The sequence below is a fragment of the Ammospiza nelsoni genome, chromosome 18 (assembly GCF_027579445.1).
Source record: "Ammospiza nelsoni isolate bAmmNel1 chromosome 18, bAmmNel1.pri, whole genome shotgun sequence".
Lineage (NCBI taxonomy): Eukaryota > Metazoa > Chordata > Aves > Passeriformes > Passerellidae > Ammospiza > Ammospiza nelsoni.
This window is the reverse complement of record NC_080650.1, coordinates 7200236-7215775: the sequence shown is the minus strand read 5'-3', so window position 1 is coordinate 7215775 and position 15540 is coordinate 7200236. Positions and strand designations below refer to the sequence as shown.

The 15540-nt window shown below is 39.5% G+C and overlaps 1 protein-coding gene across 1 annotated transcript in view; it reads right to left on the bottom strand.

Annotated features, from left to right (window-relative positions):
- The window catches only part of ARVCF (ARVCF delta catenin family member), a 247197-nt gene that overhangs the window by 165084 nt on the left and 66573 nt on the right, over window positions 1-15540 (bottom strand). The gene's annotated exons all lie outside the window — the stretch shown is intronic.

The window sequence follows — 15540 nt, the reverse complement described above, 5'->3', positions numbered from 1 at the left end:
TCCACAGATACACCTCATCCTGTCTGACATTATTTCTCCTAACAGCAGAGAACAGGAGAAATTAGGACAGAAAATTCACCAGAAAGAACTTGATGTTTTTCAAAATCTTTTTTTTTTCTTCTTTAGAGCTTCATGCAGCATTCCCATTAAGCATTGTTATCCTAGCAATTTCCCAAAGTTAGCCTGCAGGATCCTTTGTCTTGGCTTCCCCCTCTCCTACTCTCTTTCTGAGAACAAGAACATTCCAAGTAGTTGATTCCTGCAGATCAGCCTTGCTGGGTTTCCCTCAGGTGAAGTTTACCCAAAAAGGAGACATGCCACTGCCCTTCCACCAACACATGGCTCCATCCCCTTCTCACTGTTCCTCCTTTGCCTGGATGGCACAAGGCAGCCAAATAAACACCTGAGTGGTAAGTAAATAAAGCACTTCAATCCTGCAGACTCACTGTAACCACAGAGGTGCTAAAAGAAAATTCAACATCTCTAATGTAAGAAGAGAGCTTCTTTGAAGCCTAATTTCTTCTAGCTTTTGCCTCATAAGAATATGACTTATGTCCTCTAAGTAAACTAATTTTATTTATTTTATTAAGCCAGAAAGAAATAATTTTACATTTAGTGTCACATGGAACAGACAAATACGACTGGAAAAAATACTTCCCTTGATTTTTCTTTCCTCCTTTTTTGCCTGTATTTTTATTGTTGATTCAGAGTCAAGAAGACAAGCTGCCTAAGGCCTGGGATGTCCTGGGTAAGACCTAGTCCTACTATAGCATTCATGTACAGCTGTGGGATTGTTGAGTCTTTTTTTATCTAATAACCTGGGAATAAAGTGCATCTGCCTACTTCATAATGTCCCAAACTATATATATAAAATATCAGCACTCTAATATATACCCACAGTATTACTGGTGGCCTTCTAGTGATTATCTCACCTGTTTAGCCTGAAATTTAGTGTTGATTACCAAGAAAAACCTCCTTGCCTTTTTAGCACAAATCTAGTGTTTCATTTTACTCTTTGAGCAGGGTATTTGTCCAGCAGTGGCAGTCCTTGATGTGCTGTGTGGGTTAAAGCAAACACCTGGATCAGACAATGCAGTGCTCACAGGGGCTCAGTCCAGCTGCCAGCAGGAAGCCAAGGGCTGGTTTGTATGGCTGCTGCCAGCTCAGAGCTTCAGCCCAAACCCCGGGCAGCCTGCAGCTTGCTGAGGCTCATGGCCATCCTGCAAAGTCCCCCTTTCATCCCTTGGTTGCTGCCCATTTGTTAACACAACCTGTGGTGCAGCGGAGAGGGGGAAAACCCACCAGCTTGGATGCTATTACATTTAATAAAACACCTGGGTTTCATTACAAAAATGCTGCTTCACTCCAGTGATATACTTTTATTGCTAATTTTAATCAAGTATCTTACAGCTCTCAAATGGGAAAGGTGGAGAAAAACCTGTAATGCCTTTTCAGATTGCTTGCTATCTCTCACTTGTAACTAATTACCCCAGTTGCACTGTGAAAGACTGAGTGGTTTTATGTTTACTAGCCAACAAATGACTAAGAAAAAAGAAGACATCAGACAATTACTCTCTAGCTATAGTAACTAATTAAGATAAATATTTTCAGAAGAAAGAACTTAACAGAACATCAAGGCACTGACACTGCAAAAATGTCTGGGAAAGTAAAGCATCTATCAGCAAAGCATTTCTTGCCAGTCAGCAAGTTCCACAATTGCATCCCCACCACACTTCATTCTTGTCCTACTCCAGTGAACATAATGAGTTATTAAAGCTTTTCTAACATGGTGACAATGTGAGCAGCTTATTGGACTACAGGAAGACTTAGGGACAAATTTTCATTCTGCACCATTGCAAATGTGTGCACTGGCAACAGATGAGTACTTTTACACAAACAGCATGATGGGAAGTACAGCAGCAACGTGTTCCACCATTCCTTTCTCTTAATGTCTTATTTTATATCATCAGCTATGCCTGGTCTTTGCTGGCAGTCCATTCCTCACACCTTCTCGGTCACTTGTCAAAAGGCTTCTGAGCATCCACCCAAGCTCTTGAAAACATTTGCTTTCAGTCAGCAGGAGGAGCAGCCTTCAGCCAGGTACAGCCTGAGCAATTCCACTGGAATGCCTGGGCTTGGCTCTCCCTGTGCCAGTCTGAGTGCCAGTGACACAGAGCCAGTGTGACACAAACCAGGGCTGGAACACGTTCTGGGGCACAGAGCAGATCCCTCATCTCTGCACAGAAACTGGTCACATTAACACTGCCTGGTGTGGGGCAAGCAAGCAATGTAGCCCAAAATAAATGAGACAAAACCACAGTGTGGATGGACAAGCAGACTGCTTTTCAATTCAGCTGCAATACTACTATAAGTACACATTGCAAAATCTTGCCCAGGGTATGAATGGAAAGTCTTTATCTTTGGTTCTCTCTGGCATTTCTGGCATTAAAACAACTAATAAGGAATTTGGATTATGTAATTTATTTGGTAGCAGTAAAAATACCTGCAGACTCATGGCTCCAGCCCTCTCTGCACACCTACAACCTCAAAGCAGCCTCAAGGAACAAATGTTTCTGTCACTTACAGCAGCAGACCGCAGTCAGCACAACTTCACTTGCCAACAGCTACCCCAATGGAAAAGAGACCAGTGGAAAAGAGCTCACTCCCAGATTAATTTGTCTGTCCATGTTTTGTTTTATTGATTGCAAGAAGCTGATACCCTCCAATTATATGTTTTCCTTGGCAAGAGCTCTTGTGACAGATAAATCACCAGAAGTTTGGGCAGAGCTGAATAGAGCTCTCTGAAGTGTATTTTGTATCTGCTGTGATTTACTTAACTAAGAGACAAAGAAGTGAAAAGAAAGAATTTTCTTCCTTCGCCTTACATCTTCATTTGCTGAACTGCTATTTTATTTCACAAAGAAATGTAGGATATTCTGACTGACAGCACAGTTCTGCTTTTATGTAAGGTATCAGATGGCAAACATGAGGTAGCTACATTATACAACTCAGTGTGTGGGTATATGCTTTGTCACAACTTGCATCAAAACATATGAAACAGTCATGGGAAGTGAGGTTTCTCCTCTAAAAGATGTGATACAAACATAATGAACAGCAGCCACCCTGCACACTCATTACAAAGCTTTCCATCAAAAGAGGTGGACTTCAAGCTGTTTGATATTTTAATATTTATACTCAATTATCTCCAGAAATTTATTTAAAACAGCACTATTTTTGTGTTACTTAGGAGCTCTGAGTTCCCTTAGAAACTCCTACTCATTCTTAATTATAGTGTAAATCAGCATGTTAACATCAAGCGAGCAACCACTAACTAAAGCAGCTGATACAAATGCAGACAAAGTTCAGACAGAAGTAGTGGCAAAATGCCCAGAAAGTTCCAAACCCCTCTGAACAGCTCAGTCAATGTGGAGAGATACACAGACCTTTCAAAAGAGATGCGCTGGGTAATAGTAGTTACTGCCAATAAATTTTATATAAATATTACAGAAGTAGTAAAGAGCCCATGCATCAGTACACAGACATGTCACAGATAAGAACTGTGGCTTTTTAAAATGTCAGGACTGAAAATGTATGACAGCCTATAAAATGTCACACAAGTCATTACATGCTACCAGTGAAGTAAATAATTTATTACAGAAACAATGGCTGAACTAACTCTGCCAAACCAGGTGCACCTATTTCCTCTACTGTGTTGCTCTGTTGATAAAGACATGACATATTAAAAGAAAATGTATGAAATACAGAACTACAAAAGCCAAAGTACAGTGATTCACTTTGCTGTGCTGTGATACAAGCAAAATTAAAACTAATCCTTTCTTCTGAAGGAAATGTCACAGACTTCTGTGCATTTGGTAAATTAATATTTATAAGAAGCCCAGACAGTTTAGTGTTTTTAATACAGGACTAAGATTTGCTCCTGAACATCAAACAGAGAAGTTGCACTCTAACAGCAGTTTCTTGATTGCAACAAACCTCAATGACAGTATTTCCAAGTCATGTTTTCCATCATTCCGATTAGCAACTGTGTACAACTGGGACATCTGCAAAATCCACCAAGTAGCCATAAATTATACATTCCTAACTCTTTAAAGTTAACACATAATAACCTTCTTATCAAGAGCCTGCTGACAGCTGCTAGTACTATGTTCCTAATAATTCTCATTACAAACAGACATCCAGGAATGGAAAAACAAGGTACACTCTGGTGCAGATACATATATAATAAGTGAGACTTTACCAACAGCATTGTTTCAAGAACTTACATAGCAATAAAACTATAATAACTGAACACCTTTTATTTAAAAATGTAATTTAAAATTTTACAGCCTAAGATGCATAAGAATTCAGCATACCAAATTAAATTAAAATGCAGCAGTTGATCACTTTTATGAAAATTTTTAAAGGAATTTTGTTATATCACATGCTAATGTAATAATATGGAGTTTCATTTAATTTAGATGATGAATTATCTAATTTTGTTTTCTAGTATACTAAGGGTACATAAATTGAACTTGATAGCATTCATGGGGTAACCAAAGTCACCTTTTATGTATTACAGAAAGAGGATAAATTTATTTATTTAAATGGGAGGCAAAGGTGATCTTCCAAAATTCTATAATGAAATTTAATCTTGGAAAAAGAAGGATAAAAAAAATCAACCCTGGTTTTAGTAATAATATATTAGTGCCAACAAAGTTCACAACAACTGTGGGAAACTGGTTGCAGATGTTTGTATTCTCCAGGGTAGAAATTCCTCTCTCAAGCAAGCCAGACCCAGTCCTGTAACCATAAGGTTAAGAGAGCAGATTTTCCAAAGCAAGCTGGAATTTTTAGAAGAATCTTTGCTCACATTTTTAATTCAAAAAGGAAAGCTGCAATTTGCAATCAATATCCTACTGCAGCCATGGAGCACAGATGAGCTGTGCAGCACAGCAGAGCCACGTCCCAGTTCCGTGGGGGTGACAATGACCAGCAGCACCATCAGATGCTCCGTGCTGCTCTGACAGTGCCCTGGTGTGTCCATGATGCTGCACTCACTGCCCGTGGCCAACAGCTTCTGCCCTGGCAATTACACTGGCAAAGGCTCAACTTGAACAAAAGCAGCTACCACATAGTTTGTCAAGCTAAGAAATTTCTTACCAAAAACATGTACTTGAAAAATGTCCAGTTCTTCCTGTACCCAAACGGAAGAAGAAAATCAGCCTGAGTGAAAGCTTAACTAACAATATTTTGTGAATAAAATTATAGGGTAGCCTAACTTAAGAACTGTTTTCCTGATAATTTGAATTGCTGCAGATAAATCTGAATTCTCTTAATAGTGTAAGCTGACCACTAGAATGACCACATGCAGTCACTGCTAGACCAGCACCCAATTCTGTAACTGACATAAGACCTTCTACCACAGAAAAATTACTGTCACATGCTAATAAGGGTAAAAGAAAGGAACAAAAAGTACAGGTAAGACTGGAGAAATGACACTTGACAGGGAGAATGACAATTTGCTGGTTGTCAAGAGCAGTGAGTGACAAATCTCTGGAATCTCAGAAGTAATCCTTAACACCTAAGTGATGCCTTCCTCTTGTCCTTAAAAAAGACAATTGAATGAGGCCTCAGTCACATCTCTTACAGCACTTCCTCACATGAAGCAGGATTTAATTTTTTTTTTAAAACAAGAACTTAGAAAAGTAGCTTGAAAAATGGGGAGTTCTGTAATAAACCTGCAGAATCCATAGCACTTTCTTGGGTGGTAGGAGCTGCACACATCTTCCAGAAAACTGGCAAGGTGGATGTGTGTGTATGCAGGTAAGCTTAATGAACACTCCCAAAGTAACAAAATACATATAAACAGTTAGGAAACCAAATGGTAAGTAGTAAGATCATTTCAGATGGGCTGGCATTCTTTAAACTTTATGTTTCACAGAAGCACTGATTTAACTAATGAGGTTTTAGCAGCAGGAATTGCAAGAATGGAAAATCTGTACCTGCATGACAGCAAAAGAGCACAGCAGCACAGCATGTCTTAGACAACAATTATGTATATTCCATTTAATTGCATAACAAAGTTTCCATTTGTCTTTGTTTAAAAATAATTTAATGAGTTCTGTTTATTAATGATGAACTAAAGGTACAAGTTCACATAAGAGAAAAAGTAAGGCCTCTTACTCAGTCATGCCAATGGAAGAGTGTGACATTAGCACAGATTAGGATCACTAATACAAATTGCTTCAATACAGCAAAGGGAAAATTAAAGGTGAATTACTGTAGTAATCTAAACAGAAAAACAATTGCCAAGGAAAGATATAAATAGCATCCAAAACTGCTGCTCTAAGAATGCAAAACAGATGGGTAGGGAGAATATCTAGGGATAGATGAAATCAATCATTTGCAGTTGATATAGATGAGAGCTTAGTAACCTTTCCTGGCCAATTGGGAATTCTCACAAAAAGCAGGGATAGCTTAATGAAGAAGGAAATATGAAAAATATTTCTATTCCAAGTCCCAGAACTCTTACAAGCTTGATGCTTCATTCTAATGCATTCAGGCTACTGGGCAGTCATTGCATTCAGGCTATTTAAAGATGCACCAACATATTCAAGCATTAAGCTACAGGTCTCTCAATTCCCAGGACAAACAAGAGCAGCTAAAGCATGCACTAAGTTTCCAGAAGTGTGTGTTCCACACTTGCATATAAATTCTGTATCTATAATCTTACATTAACTGAAGCATGGTAAACATATACATTTATTAACAGAGTTTGTTTCCTAGTGTTTTCAGGGCATATGTTTAACAATCGTAGAATTGTAACAGTTTTTTGGGTTTAATCTGGTCTTTAAACACTAAGAGAGTTCAGCCTCTTCTTTTAAGATGATTAAAACATGAAAGCAGCAGGAATTTGGTTATCCAGGCACTTCTGAAGCAAAATTATTTGCTTTGCCACACTGCTTCCTTTTTTATGGTGACTGCTCTCATCTCTTTCATGTATTACTGTAGCTCTTCTGATAGAGAAAATTTATTACAAATCTACTGTAAAGAAGTTGAATCAATTATTTAGACCTATATTAAAAAAATAAACCTCTTGTTTTGTATTTATCTTTAAGGACAATTAAGGGGGATTACATGAAAACATATTCCTACAATTCTAACATCTTGCTAATTTCAAGTAACTTCTTGTTGTTTTTCTAAGAAATACTGGGAGGATGTGCTACAGAAAACCTAACCAAGAAAGAGTGTTGGGATTCTGAGACAGACAAGCCAGTACTTAAAATAGGAAGAAAAAAAAAAAAAAAGAAGGTGGGGGAGTAAACTCAGATCACTAGAAATTTGGCAATTACAATAAACTGCCCAATCTATTTCAGTGACAGCTTCATCTCAGAGTCCCAAATTCTGCATTTTTCTCCCAGTGGAGACACAAACAAGAGAGCAAAGGCTTTTGAAAGGCCAAATTAAGCAGTGTAGTACTGAGGAGGAGAGCACATGTTAGAAAGCCTGGCAGTGAAACACGCTGACACCAAATACATTTGTGGGCAGGAAGAACACAGAAACACTGGCAAGGAAAGGCACTCAGGAGAGCCACATTTACACTGTGAACAGAACAGCAGTGCCACGTGTGAGCTGGCACTGGCAGCGGGTGCCAAGGTGTGACCCTGGAGAACTGTCCAGCTCTGTCCAGAGCGCCTCAGTCGCTGTGTTTATCCCTCTCACTGGATGGGCTTTAAGTGGCTGTGGTGGTGCTTGCCAGGACTAAAATCTGAAGTAGCAAAGTAGCAAACTAATTCATATTAAATGATAATTCTGATATGTGATTCAGTGACTGCAGAGAACTGTCTCTGTGGCTAGACAGAGGAAAACAAGAAGGAAAAAAACACATGCCAGCAAACAAACAAGGAAAATAAGGTGAACAGAGAAGAAAGCACACACTGAGTCTGTCCTACGGAGCCACTGCTGGTCAGGAAAGGGAACAGGTAATTATTAGAAGAGAAATAAACAGGAAAACAATTCATATACATTTGCTCCATGCTACAGTTCCTGCTCTTCATGTTGATAGCAGGATTAATACACATTCCTGGTAAGGACAGTAAGCGTGGAACAGCATTGCTTTGAAAATTTATGTATTTATCAGTATAGATTTGACACACTTGTTGAATCTGTTTTTCAGCACCATATAACCCTCCCCTTTTGCTCATAAAAACCACAGAAATGAGAACAATTGAGGTCACAGAAGTAGCAGTGGCATAGCTTTTGGAGGTGTGGATGCACAGTGCCACACTGGGATCTCTTGGGCCCAGATGTAGTTGAGATCTCACAACCTGCAGAACCTTTCAGCTGAGCACTCTGCTCACTGCAGCTCAGGCTCAGGGAGTGGAGCAGCAGAACAGGGACTAACACAACATGAGAAACCACAAAGCAGTGAAAAGCTGACAGATCTAATTTTAGTTTTGCCAGCATGGACAGCGTCCTCGCAACAAGCACCGCATGCGATAAAACTGATGAACAGGACCGGCCGCCAAATGCACAGAAGCAGAAGCTCCATCACACAAGTCTTATGTGCATCTTAAATATTTATAATGTGCAGTTTTAAGAGACAGAATTTGGCTGCACATCTGTTCTTTCAAGCCAAAGGGCTGCTGTTGGATGGGGGCAGCCAAGCTACTGCAGGTCCTGCAGTCCCGACACTCACGTGGGGCTGGGCCGGCTCCAGCACCTCAGGGCTGGGGCACACCACCAAGGTTCAGCTGCCAAACTTCTCCCCTCTCATTTCATTATTCCTCTTGAATGATTCAGAGATGTCTCTCGTTTCTGTGGCACCAAAAATGCAGCTAAGGATTGATGATGCCAAAAACACTGGCCTCAAAAAACCCTCAGCTTGACTTGTTAATAGAGAGGGGAAATATATTTCATACAACTACCTTGGAAACGAGCAAGATATTTTGATTTTAAATCACAACAGTGTCACAGGCATTAGGTGCTTCTCAGATCTCAAAACATACAGAAATGAAACAGATCCTATGAATACAGTATCAGATATAATGATACCATATCAGACTTGCAAAACTGCACAAAAAAATACACTTGTCTGAGACTTGCTAGAAAAATTGCAATGAACTAACAAGTAATGATATACTTTATATTAAAAAAATGTAATCACCCTGAGTAGTCTGAAGAAAAAAGCTTCTATATACTAAGCTGCTCATATAATGCTAATCATTCTCCATGATAATATAAAATAAGCTGCTATTTCCTCTAGGCCTCATCCAAGTCCTACTGTTCTTCTCCCTGAGAAAGGGAGATGGACTTTTCCATGTGTCCAGAGGCCATCCAGACACTAAAAGAGAGCATGAAGCAAATAGAACATCCACGGAAACCCTGTTATTAACCTACTTTTATTAACAATATCAGAGTTTTAATAACATAAAGGGAATTCCACGGTTTTAAATAATATTTTTTCATCCACCAAAGTGCCCATAAATTTTTGTAAATTTTGGTAAAGCCATTAGCATATATTTTCCAAGAGCTGGTATATGCATAACCTTATTATTAAAAACTCTAGCAGGCTCTCTGACTGTTAACCACACTCAGTCCTACATGAAGGCAACAGGAAATTAGATTGTGGAAGAACTACGTAATTTCACTCTAGATGTTAATTAAAAGAAATCACTAAAGCCAGAGAAGTTTAAATCAATGAGAGAATAAAAGTCCACATTTAGGTGAGATCTAAATCCAAGGCTAAGGCCACAATAAATCTTAACATGACTCGGCCCTGTTCACTGATGCTGAGACCTACAAACTGCAGCCTCTTTGCTGCTGAAAGTCACAATTCACCATTCTTTTAATTAAAAGTTGTTTAGGAATATGACTGAGCTTTCATTAGATCTTGGAGATGCACAGTTTTGAAGGGCATATTTTAATTGCATGTGTGTCAATCATAAACCCATTCAATTGTCATGGAAACACACAATCATGAGGAGTCAAATTATTAACTTGGCAGCTGAAACAAAAGTTTTATTGTTACAATTGACTGAAACTCTCTCGTTTGCATATATTAAGCTGAACAGAATTACAGTAATGGCCATGCTGCTGGACACAGTGCTCTGTCAAGACTTTAAACAGACTTAGTGCTTAAATTCTTTCTAGAAAACATGCATTATTCTGATTGTATTTAAGCTAGAGATATCAGGAGAATGCTTGGTCCTTAATATCTGTAATGACATAATCATGCAAAAGGAAATTATTTAGACTGACTGACTGTGAGCTCAGTTTCAGGAGCTGGCTGTTGAAACGAGTAGATATAATTAATGATACTAATTTACATGCATATGTAACCTGGATACAACAGAGACACCACAGAGAACTCTAGCATTTCTTTTTACATCTTCATTTCTCAGCTGCACCCAACTCCACACTTGTGAAACACTAAGAGGAATGTGAAGAATGTGCAGCAACATTTAGATGTGTCTAAAGGGTGGCATTTGCCCCTCTCCCAAGTGCTAAGGAAAGGAGAAAGAAAACTGGCCCCCAAATGCCAACGGTGGCCTATATCCCTGGGAAACAAAACTCACCAGCCCAGATTCCTGATGGCAGACTGCAGGAGCCACTGGGCACAGCTGAAAGAAAAGCCACAGCTGAACAGAAAAAAATGAAACCAATTTCAGGTGTGTAGAAATACTTTAAGTTTTAGAGAAAAATATCCCCAAGCGAATATTTATTCATGTTCTATTTCCATTTCATAAAAGACTTAGGAATTACATCACAATAGCTAACCTGGGTGCAGTGTTCATCTTGAAGAGTATCTCGTACCTAGTTACCTAGTCATAGCCCTGAAATTTCATTCCCTTGCCATAACTCAAAGTTCTTATGTTTATTGTAACATTGCATAACCTTCACATTACTCCTTCTCAATGCTGAACTGCTCTTCTGATTCCAATCAGAAAGGTCTGAAAAAAATCAGATCACTTAAAAAATCCTCTTTATCCAGAAACACATGAACAAAGCTAAAAATGTCATTCTACACACTGTGCTTTCAATTCAGATTATTATATCAATTTATTCAAAATCACTCACCATCAGTGCTCTTGGACTTAAACTTCTCCACCCCTTACTAACACACAAACTGCCCAGGACAACAGGTACTAGTGAAGATTCTTGTTACACAGAGAACTAGTCCCCCTTATACATCAAATTCATAAATAAATGCATGGGCTGTGTCAGAATTTCCTTTGAAGAACAAAGCTATGACAGCTAACATGTTCTTTGAAATAATGAGAAAGGAATGGATGCAGCACTGCACCCTGCACTCACACTGTTATCCCCTACTGGAGCTGGGAAATCTGGCCACGAGTGCTACTGCCCTGAAGCCATGGTTTGGGGGGTGTGAAATTTCATGCCACAATATCTAAAAATATGTAGAAGTTGGATCAAGTTCAACATCAGCACAAGTCTACTGAAGTGTAAGACTGGCCTTAAATATTTCGGCTATCCCAGCACTGCAGACTCCTACCCCTAACAGTGCCAAAGAAAAGCACAGAGATGAACTTACAGTAATGCTTTGCAGGATAAAGTTACACCCAGAAGGGATGGGGGCTGCCATCCTGGGTAAGGAATCCAGATGCTCTGCTGCAGCAGGAACAGGGACAGCACAGCCTGAGCAGCACAGAATGCACAGGAAGAGCTCTCTGAATTCCTTGCAACCCAGTGCAATACAGTGGTTTGCTCTTGATCTCTGAACCTGGAATCTTTCAGTCAAGAGAGCTATTTCTCCTACATTTTACTATGATGTAAGCTAAAACAACTTTTTACTTTTGTTTTTTACAAGCTAAGACACTCATATTTACAATGTTCTGCACCTCTGCTGGATCTCCTAAAGCTCTGTTTTGTCTGCAACCAACTTCTGATAATTTGTTCTGGGTGGTCTTCAGGACATGAAGTAAACTGGTGCACTGCACCTGTTTTTTCAACACATGTAATGATTTACATCTATCTTTGGTATTGTTCAAGAGATAGTGAACCAAAAAGCTAAAAACTGTGTCTGAGAACTTTTGTTCCATTTCTGCTTGTCATTTAAAACTTTGCTTACTATTTATTCTGACTGTTTAAAATTTCAGTACTTGAAAAATTTCATGCAACAGTCCTCACAAAATCTGGTTTGATAGACAGTACTTTGAAGATAAAACCCAGACAGATATTTTTTAACCACTAGAATTGTCTAGTAGTGAATTTCTGCTGCTACAGAAAGAAGCAACAAACGCCTGAAGCAGAATTTCACTGGTTTGGATTGTTTACTAGAGAGATTTAATTGACACACCAGCAGGTTATTTTGCTGATCTCCCTGCCTGTACTCTGGTTCTGCTCACAGATGAATCAATGATGTTGAAATCTTGTTACCTGCCTCTGTGGCTTCAAAACATCTGACTGTGCAAATTACTATTTTTATCCCTTTTCATTTGATAGGCTAGCTGTGTTATGCCCAAAAATGTCATAAGGAGATATTATCTCCTCTTTTAGCAATTCAGTACACCTTATAATTAAGAAATATTTATTAATATCCTTGTATCTGTCAAAACATTAACTCCACATAACACAAATGAAATTACATCTCCCTGGAACCTTGCTAAGATAAAGTAGGATCAAGATTAAAAACTCTTGCAGCTGATCTTAAGGCTTCTTTTTATGGTGGTCACTCTTCACTGTGAGGGCAAACTGCCACAAGGAATGTTACCTCTAAGAGCAAGTAACCTACCTGAATGGCTGGAAAATGCCGGGGTTTTGGGGATTGTTTTGTTTTTGGGCTAGTGTCTGAATTTGCTCCAGCTCTGGAGTTAGCCAGAGGTGTCTGGTAGCAGCAGGTCAGGGGTGGAGACATCGCCTGCCCTGGCTAACACGTGCCCTCTCCTGGCTAAGCCAAGCAACATTCTGTCTCACTCTGAACCTCCTGTGGGATAAAATGCTTTTCAGTGCTCCAAATGGTGAATTCTGATAAATACACAGAACCAGTACCTTTGGCATGAGTCAGGATGTAATGCAAAGGCAGAACAACCTGTGTTGGGACTAACCAGGAAGGAGTGTCTTTGAGGTTTCTAAGATTTCTTTGAAGATTAAAGCAAAGACTTTAGCAGAGATACAAGCAAAGATTTCTAAAGAACTCTAAAACTGAAAGTGCAAAGGAAATGGTAAAATATGAAACACACCTTTCAAGTGAAGCAGGAAAAAATTATTTATTTCCCTACTGGTTTAACTGCTTTGCAATATTTTAAGACTATACTTTCTTCCTTCAGGTGCAGGAACTCCAAAGACATGACTTCTACCTACCACAGTTCCTTAACACACCTCACACAACCTCGAGCATACTGCAGTCCTTCTTACTTCCCTTCTCCTGCATCCCTTCCGCACTGTCCCAAGGACACTGGCCATGTTTGCACATTTCCCCATACGGAATTACAGCAAGTAAACATCAATGGGAAAGGCATCCCCTCCTGCAGAGGGACGTGTTGCTGTGACATGAGCAGAACTGGTTCCTGGCAGGCACTGGACAGTGCTCACTCAGCTCACGGTCAGTGCCACTGGCAACAACAGGAATGCTTCACGGGGAGCATCTCAAGTGTTGCTGCTTTTTCCAACCAGCACAATTCCTGTTTTGTGCCTGGTCTCTCCTCCCTTTACTTTCCACAGAGAACCAGAACTAACTCAACAACATTTCAGTTGAAGATTTCTTGCTCCAGACTGTTCTCTGGTTCTGTACCACCCATCCATTTACCCAAATCACTGGGGGGATTACAATCCTTTCCCCAGCTTATTTTCTCTAAGGAAAAATGAAAATGACAGAATGTTTCTTGCCTTATCTGTTCCTCATTGATGCAGAGCTCTATGGCTAAAATGCTCATCAGTATCAAAAGCCTGGGCATGACTGAACTTTGAAAAAGCTAAACACCAACTAGTTTGATTTATAGACCCAGGAGACCAAGTCAATTACAAAAGAGTAAAGTAAAATTAATTTTCCATTCAGAGCTGTCTCTAAAATGTGCCGCCTAGCCTGAAAAATATAAAAATTAGTATTAAGTAGATTGCATAATTGCTTCTGCTGGGCAAAATGGCTTCAAATTTCACCTTCATAGTTGTCACATACCCAGAACATACCAGAAGATGCATCCAGGCAAGGCAAAATCTAAGAATTTTTCCCCCTTATGTCACTCCACTGAGTTCTGTGGACTTGGACAAGCACTGAATATAGAACATCTCAAGCTGTACCAGCCTGATGGTATCTCTGTAACTGGACTGAGTCTCGGGCATCTGTTTGGGAAGCACAGCATAAGGCAAGTTCATCAGTTCAAACATCACAGAGATGGTGCAGATGCACTTCAGAGCAGATATTGCAGACTTTATTTTCCATTTGAGAACTCTGCATCTTTTAGGTAATGCACATACATAAATACAGAACATTACCATAACAGCTTAAGAGATGCAATCTGGGATATTTTAAGCTTCATAAGAGTTTGCAGTTTTATGACAGCATTAAAAAGCTCTTTGATTCAGCTGCAGGTTAACACACAGTGCCCCATTTTCATTTCTGTGCTAGCTGATGTTAAGTTCATGTGGCACATGCAGCAGACGGAAGCAGCCAGGGATGAGTAACCCCTGGCAGGCACGGGCAGGGCTGCACGCCTGGCAAGGCTCCAGCAGTGGAGCTGCTGGGGAAGGAGTGGCTGTCACTCCTGCCACAGGGATCCGGCCCTCAGCCACTCACACAGGTCCCCACATCACAAACAACAAATTCACTTCCAGAAATAAATTGTCTCGTAAATCCTTGTCATTCAATATTGTAATTGTGTTTCTGTGGCTTAGATTGTGGTAACTGGGAATGAGGCAAGCAGGAAGTGAAGGTTAATTGTGAAAGGTTAAACTTTCTTTTATACCGAAATCATTTTGTTATGAATAAGGGACCTAGAAAAGAAGGACAGCTATTGATGAGCCAGTGACAGAATAAAAACTTCATCAATTGCTGAGGTTATTTAGTGTGTCAGTACTGAAAAATTTGAAAGCTTCTAATTTTGTTCTTCACAAAAGAAGCTCCCTGCTGTTAACAACTTCACAATGAATTTTCAGCATTCAACTTCAAATCAGAATCAGTACTAGAGCTTAATACTTCTCTCTTATGTACTAAATCAAACACAAAGCTCAAATTCTGGGCAAAAAGCATTACCAGCTCTTTACACTTTAGGCAATTTCTTTGTATAGATAATAAATTAATCTACATATCTCAATCCAGCAACTGAAGTCAGATTACAGAAATATCTTAAATATTAGTTTACATACTCAATGGAGTTCTGCTCCAAACAGCACTTAGATCAATCTAAATAAAGTATCCAGTACACAGATACTATTTTAAGTGCCTTTTGCTTCTGTTTTAGTAGGTGTAATGAGAACAGTGGGCACAAAGATATTTAAACAGAAAAAAGTACAGCTTGGTTTCTGCACTGACACCGAATGCAATCAATCTGCTAACACCTGACACCCGGTAAGCTCACAGTA